The 10,749-nt window shown below is 49.8% G+C and overlaps 1 protein-coding gene across 4 annotated transcripts in view; it reads right to left on the bottom strand.

Annotated features, from left to right (window-relative positions):
- The window catches only part of Tspan18 (tetraspanin 18), a 166,868-nt gene that overhangs the window by 85,304 nt on the left and 70,815 nt on the right, over positions 1-10,749 (bottom strand). The gene's annotated exons all lie outside the window — the stretch shown is intronic.

The following is a 10,749-nucleotide window of genomic DNA, read 5'->3' as shown; positions in this document are numbered from 1 at the left end:
TATTTCTAGAATTTTCCATTTAATATCTTTGAAGCACACTTGACCACAGGTAACTGAAACCATGGAAAGTGCAATCTCAATTAGGGGGAGGGAGTGGGCTGTTGGATTATGTCAGTACATTTCCTGCTGCTATAACAGATTATCACAGATTGGGTATTTGATAAAGAAAGGAAGTTTATGTTTTGCAGTTCTGCAGATGAGAAGTTCAGTACCAATGTGTTAGCATCTACAGAGTGCTCTCATACCACATCATCCCATGGCGGAAGGCAGAAGGGCAAGACAGCTCACCAGATAGAGGATGGGGTGGAAGTAGTCCTTTTATCAGGAGCCTGGACCCGTAAGGACTAGCCCACCCTCCCCGACAACAGCAGCATTGATACTTTCATGAGGACACAGCTCTCATGACCTAATCACATCTTCAGGGTCCTACCTCTTAATTCTATGGTATTGCAGCTAACCCTGTCGAAACAGGATTTTGGAGGGGACATTCAAACCATAGTATCAAATGGCCTCACCTTTCAGGAGCACAGCTGCCCACACAGCCTGCCATACACCTGTTTCCTGTGACCCTCACTACTGCCTCAAGGATCACTCAGCTCATTTCTAGAAACCTACTATGTGCCAGACAATGTTCTAGCCAGGGATGAAGAAGAGGAAGAGGAGATAAAGAAAACATCATCCCTTCCCTTCCCGAGAGGCTTTTGGTCTAGGCAGGAAGAATATATCTCCATTTTGCAGATGAGGAAACTGAGGCTCAGAGAGGCCAAGTGTCTAAAATAACATGGAAAATTGTGTCATCTTGCTTCTAGAACCAACACAGAATCATCTGAAAAATGCAGTCATGAAAATGATGCACTTTGAGAATAGCCAAAACTTTAATATGCACCTAACTCAGTTCTCAAACAGGGACTAAGAAGAGAAGGGAGGACTCCTGGGCGTGGCTTCCCGTCTATAAACTTTATCATTTATAATGTTCTAATTAAAAGTCAAGAGCTCTCAGTAATCCCCAACGAGTGACAGGGCAAAGCCAGATGTCTGGGGTTCATTGCTGACTTAAGTGTCTGACTCCAGAAGGGTGTCACTTGCCTTATCAGACACCAGCTCTGCTTTACCTATTCCCCTGTGCCCTAAAAGTTATCATGTAATTGTGTGCTTTTATGGCATGTCACAAGATCTAACTGGCTTATCTTTCATAACAACACTACGAAGTGGCTGTCATGAATGAGTACATGAGGATACCAAGCTGAAAGTTTAAGTAGGATGAATGGGAATAGGCAGCCAAACTGGGATTCGAACCCAAGCAGTCCAGTTCTTGTGTTATGTTGGCATCTCCCACAGAGGCATGCATTTGTAACTGCAGCTTCTGAGAAGTGGATAGTGGACCAGGAGCCCCTACCCATGTGACAAGACTGCTTGGACCAGGAAGCACATCTGCATCTCAGGAGCCTGTCCTTGATCTTAGCATAAGGCTCTGCTTAGTGGAAGGCCTACCTGGAGGAGGTCAGCCTTGCCCATTGGCCGTGAGAAACTGAACTGACACCAGTGAGGACTTGGAGCCCAGTCACCAGGTGGGGCAAGGTCTTTAAGGTCAAGAAAAGTCAGCAGGCCATGCTAATGATAGAAGAGAAGGTGACAGAACCACTGAAGGAATGCTGACCAGAGACAGAAGCCTTCAGTGCCTTGGCACCAGGAACGCAGGGGTACCCCATTTTTGTCCCTGGGATTTCCTAGAGTTCTTACCATACTACAACAGTGACCTCCCCAGACTGCCAGAAGGGTAGATGGCTTTCAGTGCCCTGTAGTCCCTAGGAGCCTGCTGAAACCAAAACCTTTGAGCAAACCATTTCCCATCCCTTGCCAGGCCTCTGCTGCATCAGAGTGCACTGTTGCAAACCCAGTGTCCTGGCAAGCTGGCAAGGAGTAAACTCTGGGCTCCATCTCTGGACCTCTCTATAACATACAGGTTTGTGCTGTCACAATATTTATTTCAGGAGAGACCATCTGCATAAAAGAAAAAGGAGAAGGAGGGTTAAAAAAAAAAAAACCTTCCAGCTCAAGAAAATGGAAAAGCAGAGTGCATAACAGAGGGGAGAAAAGTCAATTAAATCATGATAATTACTTCCGCTGCTGTGCCCAAGAGCAGCATGAACGTCTATTAATTAGGAGTTCCATGTTCGCTGTGGCCGTCTGACTTCCACAAGGCTGCCAGTGCACTCCATAATGACATTCTCCCAGAGAGCAAATGTGTGAAAATATTTTCACCCTGGCAATTAGCAGTTTTAAAGAACCCAACACACACACACACACACACACACACACACACACACATGGATTCCTTGAGCCCTCTGTGATTTCTACTCTCCCCATTCCCATTCCCCAGACATCAATCTGCCCCAATCCCAGTTCTTAAAATTACCAATTCTTCCCTGCTCTCTAATTAGCAGCCACAAGAATCTTGTCTGAAAAAAAAAAAAGAATCTTGTCTGGGTGCAAACTCCTACACAGGAGCCCAGAACAGGACTGAAAGCGAGCAGCCTGCCCTGCAGGGTTGTATGGGCTGGCCCCTGTCTCAGGCAAGATCACCAAACCATTCCAGAGAAAAGCCTGTGTGAAGCATCCTTGAAGGGGGGACTCCAGGAGAGGACCTCGCGCTCACACACAGATCAGCATCCAGTGGCTTAGAGCGATTGTCCAGAAAGATGGCTCTGCCTATGAGGACACTGTATTTGCTCAGTGGGGACCTGCCCAGCCCATCCTGGGAATGTCAGGGTCAGAAAGGATGTAAGAGATCACCTAGGCCATGTGGCAGATGGGGAAACCAAGGCTCAGAGAAATGAGGTCAGATGCTTATAGTAGTGGGACCAGGCCTAGGACTCTGCTAAAGATCTCACAGACTAATCTCGGATACATTGTCCCATGTAATATTATTTTGGTGTAATAGCTATTGCTAGTGTCTGGCCCATAAGAGAAGGTGAATAACCAAGAGTTCACTTCCTCCTCCTTCTTTGCCCTGCAAGGGTAGGGGTCGGACATTGACTGCTGTGGTTCCAAGCCCTGGGGGACTGATAGGAGACTTGGTGTGTATTGGGGCGTGCACAGAGATGAGACTGTGGGTCTTCCTGGGGCGAAGCCTCCCCTCTTGCTTTTCAGAGGAGACAAAGCCAGAAACCAGGTCTCAGATGGATGCAAGACACTGGGTCACCCATCTGCCTGCTCTGATCACTGGAAACAGAACCCAATGAGGACATGGCAGAGCCCGGCTCATGCTCTCTGGCCAGCTGGTGGGACTAAGCCAGGAAATCCTCTGGTCCCCAGACCCCAGGCCCTTTCTGGCTTCAGAGAGGGGGACAGAGGAAGGCAAGGGTCAGAGTCTTGGAAAGGCTGTATCCTAGAGGATGTTTAGAAATAGCGTGCTGGGCAGGCAGGGCTGTGCGGGCATGGCTGCTGGTGGAAAATGGGCTTTCCTGTCATTCACTGTCACTTCTACCCTGGCCAAGTTAAACAACAGGACTCCCCCACATGGCACAACTAGTCAGTTGCAAAATTTGGATATCCTGATCTGCAACCTGGCACACCCTGCTCTTCCTAAACTAGTAAGTGCTTAAGGCTAAAGGGGACAGACACTAGTACACAGCCTGGAAAGGATGAGACAAGACCTGCCTACACTCTCACTCACTCTTCCTAGATAGCTGATCGCAGCTCTGAGTTTCCCCTCTCTTGCCCTAGGCTTTCCCTCTACAGCAGGAATAGCCATGGTGACCTCTGAGGACAGTTGTCAGGCTGGAGTTAAATGAAACCACTTTGGGAGAAGTCCCTGGACCACAGCAACTGAGGGGTTAGACCAGGATCAGGTGTCCAGGATGGGACTTCAGCTCTAGGGCTCTCACTTGCATCTGTGATGCGGACGGGAGGGCACACAGCATTGCACATGGCACACAGTGAGTACACAGGTGTGTGAGCTGGGGTCAGGGCAAGAGCCTTTCTGCCCCTTGGTGGTAGCTTGAGTTACAGTTCCCAAGTCTTCCCTCCCCATGAAAGAATCACTCACCCACATTCTTGTTGTGGACTCAAACAGTAGAGTGACTGCCCACCCCTCAACTTGACCGTGTGACTTGCTTTGGCCAGTGGAATGGCAGAGCAGGGGCATGAGTCTGCCCCACGGCAGGGAAAGCCCTCTCGCCTGCTGGTGAATTGCCATGAGAAGAACAGGTTTCAGCAGCCATGCCCTTTAGCCTGAGCCCCAGAATAAATACTTGTGGAACAGACTACAGCCCCAGGCCGTGGCTAGTCCAAGAATGAAGAGAGACACATGGAGCAGAGACTCAAACCCAAGTTGCAGCCAACTATACCCTTGAACTTGAGAACAAATGCTGCTTGAAGCCACTGGGCTTTGAACTCTTCTGTTATGTGGCATGATTTGGGTGATAACTAATACAACTCCCATTTTACCCTGATAAACTCACGATGCTCGCAGAAAGCGAGGCCAGGGCTAGACTCGGCATGGCCTCTCAGACATGCCCTTGGTGACCTCTCTGCATGCTGATCTGGTAGCACTCAGTGCCAAGCCATCCCTGAGGCCACACCCAGCTCACACTTCCCCCATGATTTCAGTCTTGAAGCCCTGGCAGGACTGCCTTGGCACAGAGCCCAGCTGGCCACAGACTTCCTGTCCTGAATGTTATCCTCACCCTGGCCCAGCCTCAGGATCTATCACCCTTTCACTTCCATGGCAAGGACAGAACTGAGCTGAAATGCAGGGGGAGCATGTTCATGGACAGCAACACTGCTAGGCTCCTCACAGCCCACCCGCTACACCAGGAGCATCAGCCTGGAGCCAGTTCCTCCCAGAAAGTTCACACTCACTTCCACAAGGAGGTAGAATCCACGGGAGTCAGGGAGGCTGGGGAGAGTGGGAGGGCACAGGAGTACCCAGGTAGCACTGGCTTCTCGTGACCTCATTCCCAAAGTGATCCTGAGGTGCAGTTGACCTGCCCTGTCAGATACTCAGGCCCATTAAACCTGTTCTCTGGTTTGGCCCCCTTGATGGCAGATCTGCTACAGTGGCTCAATAAGTTGAATGAATGAGGCTGGCAGAGTGGCTCAAGAGGTAAGAGCGTCTGCCTAGCCAGCATGAGGCCTTGAGTTCCAATCCCAGTGCTGTCAAATAAATAAATAAAAAGATGAATGAATGGATGGATGGATAGAGGAATGAATGAATGAGTGATCCTATGGCCAACTCCCTGTGGGGCCAGTCCTCCGAGCTGTCATTTTCCCCTAAAGCCCCAAGTACTACCCCATGCGTGAGGCATGGCAAGAAAGACACAAAGTGCTGTTTCCCCATCTGTAAAACAAGGCACTGGGACTCAGCAGTGCGCTTCAAAGTGTGTGGCTTCCCACACTGCGCTGCTCGGTGTTCAAAAAAGGGAATGAATGAACTCCAGACAGGGTGGAGAGTTTGCACACAATCAAGGGAAGGACTGTGAAACCCAGTCCTTCCCACTCAGGAGGTGACAGGGGACAAAACTTTCTTCTGTGCATTCAGGGTCATGGTGATGGGAACTGAAGAGTTGTCTCATTTTAAGAAAACATCCGGCTTCTGCAATAGGAAGAAGTTGGCACCAAATGCAGATGTCAATCCTGACTTTTAACCAATTTTATTGGAAAAGGAAATGAAGTCTGGGAACCTCCACCCTGGTGCTCTGAGAAACAGTCCAGACAATGCAGCATTTTCCAACAAACAATGAAGAATTAAGCCACCGAGGAGTCCTTTTGGCTTTTGTCTGTTTTCTATTTCGGGTTCCTTTGAAAAAGTGGCTTTGCTGCTTGGTGAAGTCTGCTGATCTCTGAAGGGGCTGTCTCCAAAGGTCCCATTCCCAGGGTCTCTGTGCGCCTGATCTGCATTTCATGTCTCGGCCTCTGCATTGCTCAGACTTTTCCCCAAGCCTGGACATGGTTGGATTTTAAGTAGGCAGAGGGCCCAGGGGGGCTATGCTCAGCTCAGTTCGGCCCTCTATGTGGCCTGGTGGTAGCTATGGACCTCTGTCCATGCTCTCCTTCCTGGGCCTCTCCTTGCCAAATAATAGTACCTGAGCTTTACTCTTACCAGGCATGCAGCAGGGACCCTGGAACTGTCAGTGATTGTATGAGCCCCATCTTAAACCTCGCTCAGAGGTACCAAGCATCTTGTTCAAGGTCACACAGCAAGGAGAGACACAAAGCAAGTTCTTGGAGGTCTTTCTCTCAGCAGTGCCTGCTGAGTGGGAATTTCAAGAGCTCTTTGGTAGCCGTTCCTGGACATGAGCAAACAGGAGCACACCCTGTGCTCACAACTACCGTGTAATAAGCACCCAGGCTATGACAAGCACAACCCCAAATGCAAGCATGCACTGGGATTTGCACTTTCCCCTGTGGAACCCGAGGCTCAGAGAGGTTCTGTGACTTGCTTGAGACCACACAGCAAGAAACCCACTCAAAGTCTGCCTTTCCTCTGTGTGACTCCACTGCTGCAGCTTGTCCAGCTGGCCGTTCTCTGCTCGGGGTCCTCCCTCTGAAGGCTGCTCTGTGGGGACCCACCTTACAGGAGGACGAAGTGCCAGCTGCTGAGGCTGGTGAGAAAGATCAAGGCGACCCATCCTCTGGGAAAGCCAGGATGCTGAGCACAGGGACAGGAAGTGGTGCAGTGAGGGCTGTGGGGCCTGTGACAGCAGCCCATGATAGAAGCTCCACAGGGAGAAGGGGCTCCGTACCCTGCCAACAAACTGACCTGATGGAGCATTCATCTCTGCCCCAGGCGAAGTAAGGAACATGCGTACTGTGTGCGAGTGTGTGTTCTGTGTGTGTTGTGTGTACTGTGTGAGTGTGTGTGTTCTGTGTGGGGGTGTGTACGGACATATGTGTGTGTTTTGTGTATGTGTTCTGTGAGCATTGTGTGGAGGTGTATGTTCTGTGTGTGAGAGTATACTGTGTGTGTTCTATGTGTGAGCATGTTCTCCGGGTGTGTACTATGTATCATGTGTGTTGTACGCATATGAGTGTATGGGTTCTGTGCATGTGCTGTGCAAATGTGTACTGTGTATGTGTTGTGTGTGTTGGTATGACTGAGGGTGTTCTGTGTGCTGTGTGAGTGTGTACTGTGTCTATGTTCTGTGTATACAGATATGCTCTGATCATGTGAATGTGTGTTCTGTGTGTGGTGAGAGTGTGTACTATGTGTAAGTTCTGTGTGTCAGTGTATGTTCTATATGTGTGCTCTGTACGTGTTCCATGTGCACAGGTTTGCTCTCTGTGTGTATGTTCTATGTGTGAATGCGTGCTCTGTACATGTGTTGTGTGTATGCTGTGTATTCTGTATGTGTGAGTGTGCTCTATGTGAATATGCACTGTATATGTGTACTCTGTGTAAGTGTGTGTTCTGTGTGTGTGTTCTCTCTGTGTGTGTATTCTGTATGTTGTGAGTATATGTTTTGTGTGTCTTTGTGTGTTGTGTGTTCTGTGTGTATTCCTTGTGTGTGGATGTGTTCTGAGTATGTATTCTGTATGTGTGTGTGTTCTATGCATGTGAGTGCATGCTGTGTGTGTGTGTGTGTGTGTGTGTGTGTGGGTGCAGAGTGTGCACTGATGCATACCACCATTCCTCTCTAGTACCTGAGCAGCAGTGGCTGGACTGGGGGCTGCCATGGGCCCCCCTTCCTTCCCAATGACCCCATGGCTAAGATCCCAGCAACCTCTTCTCAACCCAGCTAGTTTTCATGAACCTGCCTGTGTGGTGAGGATGCCCTTGTGGGCAGGGATGGGCAGAGGAGCCCACCAAGCCGTGTCACTGGCCAGTTCCACAGAGCACAAGAGCCAAAGTAACTCTGCTCCTTCACCACGTTCAGGACACTGGAGACCAGGACCTGGCTAACCTTGGCCGCTGCTCACTCTGTTCTGTCTGAACCGCCTCCCTGCTGTGGCTGTGCTGGCCCTGCACTGGGGAAGCTGGCCCCACCCTCTCCACCTGTCAAATTTTTGTCTACCAGTTGGGAGTGAGCTCTGTGAAGATGGGTTTACACCCTCACTGGTGCTTGCCTGTCCTACCCCTGCTTTCCAGCAACATGTGGTGCCTCTGTGACTGTTTGTCTGTCATGGACACTGGCGAGTAAAGGAACCACACAGCATGTATCCTACATCAAATGTGGAAAGTGTCCACAGAATGGAGGGAGGAAAGGACACAGTAATGACCATCTGGAACGGAGCACTTGATATGCACAAGGCACCTCACTAAGCACGTGACAAGCTCAAGCTCATGTTATCATTACCGTATCTCCACTAGAGAACAGAGAAGGTGCGTCATTTGTCCAAGGACAAACAGCCAGGTAGTGGCCAGGATGGAATTTGAACCCAGGCCTGCAGATCTGCAAAGTGTATGTTCATTGCTCTGGTTGGACCTACCTTGCTGTGGAGGAAGTAGAACCTTGTAGCTTGGAGGCTAAGCTGGTGGAGAGCTGGGAGCCCTGATATGATGAAACAAATCAGGGAGAACAACCTGAGATGGGAACCGGGAGCCTATTTCCACCAGGGCCAGCACAGAGAAGGAGGCCGGCGGCAGTACATGGTACTGCAGGCTCTTCCACTCGTGGGGCTGACCAGGACAGGTGTCATCCTGGGCAGTGCGAGGGCTCCTGATTTCCCAGTGGCAGCCGTGTTTGGTGAGGGACTTGTAGTCTGTCTAAATATTGCTGTGGTTAATTCTCTGACCAGGCGCTTGCAGATCCCCGACCACACTCAGAGCTCAGCGATGAGCATTTTTAAAGTGTAAACATGGTGCATGCCACAGAGGAGGTCATCACTGGAAACCCAATTGTGCATGAATTTTTGATTCTCCCTCCAAAGCTTGTTGTAGAGTGCATCTTACTGGTTCTCTCTCTCTCCCTGTTCCTCTCCCCACAGCCTTTGAATGGTGCTGAGGCCCTAACGGAGGCAGGGAACAATCCAAATGTCAGACAATGGCAATAAACACCAACAGAGTTGCAATCTACTCATTGGACATCGACTAGGAATGCTGTGGCTGGGGGCAGGGCACAAGCGTGCGTGTGTGCATGCATGTGTACATATCTGTGTTTGCACGTGCACAGGTGTTTAAAACTCTAATTATGGCTCAGGGAGGTGCAAGAGCTTCATCTGCATTTGTAGAACAGGAAGCCTGCTATTATTGGGAATGAGACATGTATTAACCAAATTCCTTAATTATAAATGCCTACTGGGTGATATTAAGAAGTTCCAGTGCTGTACACACCTGACTCTTTCACATGTAAGGGGAAGCAGTACACACTGGAGAGAATTAATAGCAGGTGCTCACACCCAGCAGCACTGCTCACAGTACCGAAGTGGGTAAGGGAGATGCCCATCCACCGATTTCTGGTGCATCCACACAAAGAAGGCTATCCGGCCATAAAAGGTAATAAAATTCTGTTCCTGTGGCTACAACATCCCTGAGCCCCTAACACACGCAAAGTGAAAGGAACCAGACGTAGCGGCCACAGCTCTTGTGATGCTATTGATATGAAACGTCCAGAATGGTAAATGCACAGAAAAAGAAGGCGGATGGGGCTGGGGGTGGTGGGGGGGACGAGAAGTTTTGTGGATCCCTGGTTTTACTTTGAAGTGATGGAAATGTCTCAGAACTAGATAGAGGCACTGGTTGCACAACACAGTAGGTGAACTAAACACCAGTGAACAGTTCAGTTAAAATGCTGACTTTGATGGGATGGGATTTATTCATATCAATGAATTATTTTTTCCAAAAAGGAAAAATTTTAGGAGAACCTGGTTCTCCCAGTGATATGCAGGTAACAAGATAAGGCAGGGCAGTGAGCCAGGAGCCCGGGTCTGCGCTGGCTCTATCACTTCTGCAACCCGTGCCCTATGGCAATCCCTTTTGCCCACCCTCAGCCTCAGTTCCCCTCCCCCCTTCCATCAGATGGGGCCTCTCTGGGCCAAGTGAGGCTCCAGCAGTGCTGGACGGGTAGGTGGTTTTGAAAACATCAGCTGCACAAAGTCAGCATTCATTGAGGACAGATGGGCCGGTCACCACACCAGTCACCACACCAAGCACTGGGCACTGTGATTTCCCTCAATCTCCAGAACAGCCAGTTTACAGAAGAGGCTGAGGCTCACAGAAGCTCGGTGGAGAGCCCAAGTTCAAGCCTGGGCTGCTCTCAGGTGTGATACCACTCTGCCTTGCTCCCAGCACACTCATTACTACTGCTCACAAAGGTTGGTGAACACCTCCAGGTAAATGAGCCAGGCACCAAGCCCTGGAGACTCAGTGGCCACCTCAGCTCCACACTAGTGTTTATCACCAAGCAAGAAGCTGAATGTTCTGCCCACATCCACGGACCTGTGGTTGTTTGCATCCACGGACCTGCGGCTCTTCCCATTCATTACCTATGGCTCTTGCTTCAGAAATGGTTTCTTCTGGAGTTCTTGGCACCCACTGATGCGAGTTTCCCTAAAAGTGCATTTCAGAGTCAAATTCTTTTGTTACAAGAGACTCACTAGACAGACAGCCCCTACGTGCCCAATTCCACGTGGGTCCTGGGGACACACAACTGAATAGGCCCATGCCCTGGCTTCAGGGAACTCCCAGTGGAGACAGATTTTAAAAATAAGCCGGTACTTCCTAGTATGATCAAGTCAGTGACTGACATTTGTAAATGTGCGATGGCATTCCTGGGAGACTCATGGTGGTGTGGTGTTAAGAAAGCAGAC

Source organism: Castor canadensis, chromosome 1 (assembly GCF_047511655.1).
Source record: "Castor canadensis chromosome 1, mCasCan1.hap1v2, whole genome shotgun sequence".
Taxonomy (NCBI): Eukaryota; Metazoa; Chordata; class Mammalia; order Rodentia; family Castoridae; genus Castor; species Castor canadensis.
This window is presented reverse-complemented; position numbering and strand designations above follow the sequence as displayed.